Genomic DNA, 9,027 nt, shown 5'->3' with positions numbered 1-9,027 from the left:
AAGAGAACATTCTTGGCCCAACTGGAGCGAGACCTATATCAATTATTCTTGAGCCAAGACTTTAGAGAGGCTTGAAGGCTTTTCAAAGAGCATTGCCCAACCACGCCTATTACGTCCACCGCTATATGGGAAGAGTATGCAGCTAGTCTTTATACTGTGGAGGGTCACCCACCTCTTCCTTATTCATTTGACCCTTGTCCAAAGACCACCACTTTCTTTACAGAAAGTAGGGTCCAAGAGGCCATTGACAAACTTAGCAAAGGAAAGGCACAAGATCATGATGGACTAGTAGCTGAGCACTTGATCCATGCTAGAGATTTGGTAGCATGATTCCTAGCTTACATGTTTAACAGAGCCATGTGTAAAGGCCTATCAAAAAGCTGGAACATGAAAACTATTGTGCCTATCCTCAAGTCAAGGGACCCTACTCTACCCTCTATCAAACTATCATGGTTGGGCATACATTGGCTAAGCTATATGCTTCCATCCTTGAGCATGAGTTAAGCAGGTGGGCAAAGATGTGGGGTCTTAGAGCACACGGACAGGCTGGCTTTAGGAGAGACTTCTCCATATTGGATCACATCCTCGCACTCCGAGCGATCATTAAGGAGGGAAGGGCCCATGGTCGACGGACCTACTGCTGCTTTGTGGACTTCTGCAAAGCCTTGGACACAGTACTGAGAGACAAGCTAATACATAGATTACATGCCATGGAAGTACTGAAAGAGCTCAGTTGCGGTATTTTGGCACTATATAAGAGAGTTGTGGGCAGAGTCCGGACACTTGAGGGCCTTTCAGCACCTATTTACTCCACCATTGGAGCGAAGCAGGGATGCCCCCTCTCTCCAATATTATTTGGCCTGTAAATTGATGGGATTGCTGATTATATTTCACAGGAAGGAGATAGAGGAGCTCCACTAGCTGGCACTTGGATACCTCTCCTATTCTATGCAGATGACATTGTATTGATAGCTGACTCTCCAGGGGGTCTACAAAGACACTTGGATGCATTGCACTCTTATACTTTGGACAGTGGGCTTTCAGTGAACCTTGGTAAAACCAAGGTGATGGTATTTAACACTACACCACAGTGGATCAAGAGATCAACACCTAAATTCACATATGGATCTGAGGAGCCGGAGTATATGAATTCTTATACATACCTAGGAGTCTTATTCACAAGGCCCATCCTTTTCTATGCGAAAGGCAACAGACACTAGACTGACTTGCGAATACACACAACACTAGGTGGTTTGGAGAGGATGTGCTCATAGACACTAGACTGAATTGTGGATACACACAGCACTAAGTGGTTTGGAGAGAATGTGCTCACAGGTACAATTCCAAGAAACCCGCACCAAGCTATGGCTCTTCCCGATATGCTGGTCACATCCACACTACTTTATGGAGTACAAATATGGGGGCCCAATCTTGACCATTGTAGCAGATCAAGGCGCACTTATGACAGATGGGGGTCGATGGAGAAACCCCTAGTGTCCATGATATCCAAGATGATCAAATGTAAGGCCTTAGTGCCACATCAGATCATCAGAGCCGAGCTAGCAGCTACACCAATTGTGGTAGAGGCCCTCACCCGAACGATCACATACATACATAGCTTATGGGACTTACCTAGACACAGATATGCACGGTTGGCCCTTGAGTCCTCCAGGTAGATTGCCAGAGAGGGTGATACTTCATGCTGGTATGCACAAATGTCGGCCTAGTTTGAGCTGCATGGCTTTAGCATGGACAAGTTACCCCCCTTCCAGTACTCCCTTGATGCACCATCTCTTGATCTGAGCAGATTAGAGATTCGCAAGATCATCAGCATGGATCTTACCCAGTTGGATATCAAGCGGACATGGTTGATGCCAGAGCAGGAGCTAGGGACAAAGATGGCTTTCTACCGTGAGCATTTCCTTCATACTACAGATGATGGATTTATTGTTCGCCTGAGATAAATGGACACCCACCTTTCCCATGGGATCAGATGTATTGTTGGCCAGTTGCGCACCTCCTCACATTGGCTAAAAATTGAGACTGGCAGATATAGATCCATCCCACCAGAGGAGCATGTATGCCAAATATGCCAATTAGACCCAGAGACAGAGGAGCATTATATCTGCTGTTGCCTAGCATATTTTGAGGTCCGTGGTCATTTCCACTGACTCTTTAGAGACGGATTTGAACAACTATCCAGAGTCATGGATTTTACCGATCAACGATGCCTTGGCCTCTTTCTTCTCGAGATACGACGGCTTCGTGACATGCGCCTCAGGAGTACAACTACTCCAAGACACTGAGGCTCTTCACAGAGACAACTCACAGACTTCTTTGCAAAGGAGACTCAGAAGACTTCAATACAGTTACAGCCACAGTCCACACGAGAGCCTCTCTCACCATCACAATCCACATACAGACAAGGAGTACTGAGTGATCGAGCCATTCAGCTTAGCCGATCCAGACATCCTACGCCTCGACACAGACACCGACCACACCTTCATACGCGAATACAAGGGATTATTGCTTGAGCTAGAGCTACGCCCTCCATACCCACATGAGATTGTACCATTTTGGAGCTCATTGTTACTAGATAGAGCTCTATGTTTTACACATAGCCATAGTTAGTTTCCTTTCTTATTCTGCTTGTGCTACATATTTTGCCCAAACAGTTATACCATCATATACATGATTGTAACTCATGGTCTCATAGGTCATTTTGGCCTTTTGTAAACGTTAATATATCATTTCATTTCTCCCTCTCTCTCTCTCTCTCTCTCTCTCTCTCTCTCTCTCTCTACAACAGATGATCCAAGTAGTCCGCAAAGATGAGCAAGCCAGATACATGTGGGTGAGAGTGTGTGGTGAGGAACGCACTTTGTATGTTGCCATATGCTATTTTCCCCCTATAACGTCCCAATACACCCCACCCAAGGGGCAATCACCATATGTGGCTTTGGATGAGAATATTTGGGAGTTCTCGAAGGAGGGAGAGGTTATCTTACTAGGAGACTTTAACGCCAGGACAACCTCCCATCAGGTGTCTTTCTTTAATGCATTTGAGGAGATACTACAGGAGCAAGATGTGTCAGAGCTAAAGTTGGAGAGGATATCTCACGATATGGGGAAAGTCACTAAATATGGGAGATACCTTGTGGAGATGGGCACATCACACAGGTTGTCCATTCTTAATTGGCATAGCTAGATATCCCCTATCCGGCGCCTTTACATGCTATCCTCACCAACACGATGCCAACATAGTAGACTATGTTCTTGCCCCACCAATGCAGATATCTCACATCCAGGACCTCTCAGTATCCCCACGCCTTCTCAGAGTTGTAGTGGATCATGCCTACCTATCATTCACCATTGACCTCCAATTCACTAATACGCAAACCCATTATACAACTCACCGGCACCCGAGATACCTCTTTTCCAGAGAGACAGAGAATACCTATGAGACGTAGATCCTTAGATTGTTACATGATGCAAACCCTGACGTTCCATTACAGGAGTTGACTCAACAGTTCAGTGAGGCTCTACACATTGCCACAAGTGTAGCCTTCCCACACTCACGACCCACACAGAGAGCCTCCACCAAGGGGACACCTTGGAACAATTGGTATGATTATGAGTGCCGTGAAACCAGAGCATGACTATAGAGAGAGATAGCACTGGGATCCACTACCCACAAACAGACACAGATACGCTTTAGACACCTCACACGGTGGAAAAAGAGAACATTCTTGGCCCAGCTGGAGCAAGACCTATATCAATTATTCTTGAGCCAAGACTCTAGAGAGGCTTGAAGGCTTTTCAAAGAGCATTGCCCAACCACACCTATTACGCCTCTACGGCTATATAGGAGTATGCAACTAGTCTTTATATTGTGGAGGATCACCCACCTCTTCCTGACCCACTTGACCCTTGTCTAGAGACCACCATTTTCTTTACAGAAAGTAGGGTCCGAGAGGCCATTGACAAACTTAGCAGAGAAAAGGCACAAGATCATGATGGATTAGTAGCCGAGCACTTGATCCATGCTAGAGATTTGGTGGCAAGGTTCCTAGCTTACATGTTTAACAAAGCCATGTGTGAAGGCCTACCAAAAAGCTGGAGCACGAACACTATTGTGCCTATCCCCAAGTAAAGGGATTCTACTCTACCCAATAACTATCAAACTATCATGGTTGGGCATACATTGGCTAAGTTATATGCTTCCATCCTTGGGCATGAGTTAAGGAAGTGGGCAGAGATGTGAGATCTTAGAGCACAAGGACAGGCTGGCTTTAGGAGAGGCTTCTCCATATTGTATCACATCCTCGCATTGAGAGCGATCATTGAGGAGGGAAGGGCCCATGGCCGACGGACCTACTGCTACTTTGTGGACTTCCGCAAAGCCTTTGACACAGTACCGAGAGACAAGCTGATAAATAGATTACATGCCATGGGAGTACCGAAAGAGCTCAATTGGGGTATTTTGGCACTGTATGAGAGAGTTGTAAGCAAAGTCCGAACACCTGAGGGCCTTTCAACACCTATTTACTCCACCATTGGAGTGAAGCAAGGATGCCCCCTCTCTCGTACATTATTTGGCATGTAAATTGATGGGATTGCTAATTACATTTCACAAGAAGGAGATAGAGGAGTCCCACTATCTGTTACTTGGATACCTCTCCAATTGTATGCAGATGACGTTGTATTGATAGCTAACTCTTCAAAGGGTCTACAAAGACACTTGGATGCATTACACTCCTATACTTTGGACAGTGGGCTTTCAATGAACCTTGGTAAAACCAAGGTGATGGTATTTAATACTACACCACAATGTGTCAGGAGATCAGCACCTAAATTCACATATGGATCTGAGGAGCTAGAGTATATGGATTCTTATAGATACCTAGGAGTCTTATTCACAAGGCCCACCTTTTCTATGCGAGAGACAGCATACACTAGACCAACTTGCGGATACACAACACTAGGTGGTTTGGAGAGAATGTGCTCACAAGTACAATTCCAAGAAACCCGCACCAAGCTATGGCTCTTCCCGATATGCTGGTCACATCCACACTACTTTATAGAGTACAAATATGGGGGCCCAGTCTTGACCATTGTAGCAGATCAAGGCGCACTTATGACAGATGGGGGTCGATGGAGAAACCCCTAGTGTCCATGATATCCAAGATGATCAAATGTAAGGCCTTAGTGCCACATGAGATCATCAGAGCCGAGCTAGCAACTACATCAATTGTGGTAGAGGCCCTCACCCAAACGATCACATACATACATAGCTTATGGGACTTACCTAGACACAGATATGCACGGTTGGCCCTTGAGTCCTCCAGGTAGATTGCCAGAGAGGGTGATACTTCACGCTGGTATTCACAAATGTTGGCCTGGTTTGAGTTGCATGGCTTTAGCATGGACAAGTTACCCCCTTTCAATACTCCCTTGATGGACCATTTCTTGATCTGAGCAGGTTAGAGATCCACAAGATCATCAAGATGGATCTTACCCAATTGGATATCAAGCGAACATGGTTGATGCCAAGGCAAGAGCTAGGGACAAAGATGACTTTCTACCGTGAGCATTTCCTTCATACTACAGATGATGGATTTATTGTTCGCCCGAGATACATGGACATCCACCTTTCCCATGGGATCAGATGTAATATTGGCCAATTGCGCACCTCCTCACATCAACTAGAGATTGAGGCTAGCAAATATAGATCCATCCCACCAGAGGAGCGCATATGCCAGATATGCCAATTAGAGCCAAGGATAAAGGAGCATTATATTTGCCGCTGCCCAACGTATTATGAGGTCCGTGGTTGTTTCCACTATCTCTTTAGAGACAGATTTGGACCACTATCCAAAGATTTTACCAATCAACAATACCTTGGCCTTTTTCTTCTTGAGATACGACAGGTTCGTGACATGGGCCTTAGGAGTACAACTGCTCTAGGACATCGAGGCCCTTCACAAAGACAACTCACAAACTTCTTTGCAAAGGAGACTCAGAAGACTTCAATACAGTTATAGTCATAGTCCACACAAGAGCCTCTCACCACCACGTTCCACACACAAACAAGGAGTGCTGATCCAAACATCCTAGGCCTCGACACAGACACCGACGACACCTTCATAGACGGATACAAGGGATTATTGCTCAGGCTAGAGCTAGGTCGTCCATACCCGCATGAGATGGTACCATTTAGAGCTCATTGTTACTAGATAGAGCTCTATGTTTTACACATAGCCATAGGTAGTTTCCTTCCTTATTTTGCTTTGTACTACATACATATTTTGCCCAAACAATTGTACCATCATACACATGATTGTAACTCATGGTCTCATAGGTCATTTTGGCCTTTTGTAGACAATAATATATCATTTCATCTCTCTCTCTCTCTCTCTCTCTCTCTCTCTCTCTCTCTCTCTCTCTCTCTCTCTCTCTCTCTCTCTCTCTCTCTCTCTCTCTCTCTTTTTGGAGAAACACTGTAACTTTCGGTCATTCACATTGTTAGTATTACTTGCTCCACTGATTTGTAAAATCAAGAAGGAATCCCAGCTAACATTTACATGTTAGGAGTTAACAGCAAACTGAAAACAAGATTTCAAGTAGCAAAGCCAGCTAGCTACTCCTCGCACTGATCTGCTGTCCCCTTTCATCATTTGCAGCAGCCATCAGTTCGTTAAATCACTCTGATTTCTTCAAAACAAAATCATACTTGGCTCTCTGCACTATCCCACCACGTGCCTCATCCCTTATGTCTGTCGTAGATGAGTAGATATCCTTCACAACAGCAAGTCCACTGCTCGTCAAGCTCTCTAAGGCTGTCAGAAATATTCCAAACATTTCCCCATGTAGAAAACTCCACTTCATCATTTTGTTGCTGCATAAGCCACTTGGCAAGATTGACGTAGAAGAGGGGCATTTTAGTGCTGGAGACCACGATCTTGATTCGCTGGGCGTTCTCAATCTCCTGATCTGTTGCCTCGCCGCCGTGATTGCTGAGCTGCGCCATGTCCGGCTGGAAACCCTAGGGAAGACTGTCTCGGCTGATGAGAGCTGCAAGTTCAAGCCTTCGGGCAAACCGCCCTTTACAAACAGTACAATTGTACTTGCAACCTCTCTCTCTCTCTCTCTCTCTCTCTCTCTCTCTCTCTCTCTCTCTCTCTCTCTCTCTCTCTCTCTCTCTCTCTCTCTCTCTCTCTCTCTCTCTCTTTTTTCGTAAAAGGTAATTGTATTAATTACGAAAAAAATACAAGATTACTGGATTACAAGATACATGATGACACAAAGCCATCATGTGAAGAGGTTTTCTCTTTCTCTCTCTCTCTTTTTTCTGATTACAAGATACACGAGGGCCGTGTGGGGAAGCCCCGTAGTAATGCACTGAAAAGGTTACACCAATCATGGCAACGAGCCAGAGGCAATTGCCATATGCCACGGATGCAAATCCTCCCGAGGGAGCAAGTCGGAGTGTCGGATGATATCTAGCTGCCAATGTAAGAGCCCTTTAAGCCTGGCAATATGTCGGGGTACATTAGAGGCCGAATCAAAGAGAAAAGCATTGCGCGTGGTCCAAATGTGCCAGCATCCCCAATATCTGAAAAAGTGAAATAAGAGCTTCTCATGCAACTGTGGCGGTGCGGGATACTTCGGGCGCACAAAAACCCAGTGGAAAGGAGATAGCGAGGACCCCACTACTGCGCGCCAAATGTGCGACAAGAGTGACCAGATATTCTTGGCGAGCGGGCAAGAGAGAAAACGATGTCGGGCCGTTTCCGCCGGTGTGGTACAGAAGAAACAATTGCCATTCGAAATGCGACGCTTGGCAAGGGCCGAGGCCAGAGGAAGACCACCAATCATCACCCACCAAAGAAAAACCTTGCATTTGAAAGGTGTCTTATTTAGCCAACCCTCCATCAGCGTTTTCCGCCACCATGACAGCGATTTCCGCAGGCCCCAAACAGTATTAGCTTTCTCTCCCAGCCATTGGTGATCTTGAACAAGAAGATGATACACCTGATTAGTAGAGGCCTTTTCCAGACTCAGGCGGCCTGCAAGGTCCCAGTCTTGCCAAGGGCGATCCACAGTCAAGGCAGGAAAGGGTTGCCGACTCTGAAGCTCCGACGAAAGCTGCTCCCATAAATCACGGTATCCACGCGGGATCTTGAAGAGACGCCGAGCAGTCCGAAACGATATGAGGACATTGCGAGTAACAAGGGTAGCATCCGCAACCGACGTCACGCCTAAACGGGCCATGTGATTAAATCTTGGTCTGAGTTGATGTTTATCTTCCCATGAAAGGAGTCGGGACACTGCCAACAATTCCAGCTGAAAGGAGTTAGTCTGCAAGCGGTCCCCAACTGGGTGCCAACGGGCCTTTTGGAGCACCACTTGCCAAGAGCCGACCAAGTGCAATAACAAAGAGGAAGAGGGACTGGAAACACGAGAGTCAGCATTAAGGACATGCCACCAGGAGGCCCGAAGCCGTGTGTTGCCATGGCGAAGTCCGCTGTCCTCAAGAAAGTAACGGGCTATGATGGTCCATGGGTGCTGATCCACACACATGGCACGAAAAAGGGACCACCGGAGAGCTGACATATGAGTGTGTGCATCCAAAATAGCTCCTCCACCCATACGCTTAGGGGTACATGCGTGTGACCATGAAATCCAAGAAATGCCGGCCTGCAGTGAATCCTTCTTCCACAGCATGAAACGGATGGGATGAGTGAGGGCCTTCAAAGTAGTGGGCGTCCATGGCAACAAAGGCAGGAAATACGTTAGCATTGGAAGCATGATTGTCTGGGCCACTTTGAGGCGGACATGGAATGGCCACGCTTGCGACTTCCAATACATGAACTTCGCCGCCAGTTTTTGTGAAATCTAGTCCAGCAGGTCTTTTGGCCGTACATCCACCCCCAATGGGTATCCAAGATGCCTGACAATGGAGCCACGGGAAACCACCTGGCCTTCCCAGCCTAAGGACTGTAAATCAGACTCCGTACAACTGAG

General features: G+C 46.5%; 1 protein-coding gene across 1 annotated transcript in view; it reads right to left on the bottom strand.

The window, feature by feature from the left end:
* Nucleotides 1–9,027, bottom strand: part of LOC148032220 (Rho GTPase-activating protein) — an 84,241-nt gene that overhangs the window by 29,955 nt on the left and 45,259 nt on the right. The window lies entirely within an intron of this gene.

Source organism: Lygodium microphyllum, chromosome 8 (assembly GCF_053477565.2).
Source record: "Lygodium microphyllum isolate KBCC chromosome 8, Lygodium_microphyllum_v1.1.10, whole genome shotgun sequence".
NCBI classification, from domain to species: Eukaryota; Viridiplantae; Streptophyta; class Polypodiopsida; order Schizaeales; family Lygodiaceae; genus Lygodium; species Lygodium microphyllum.
Note: the sequence above shows the minus strand (reverse complement) of the source record. Positions and strands in the feature narration are given on the sequence as shown.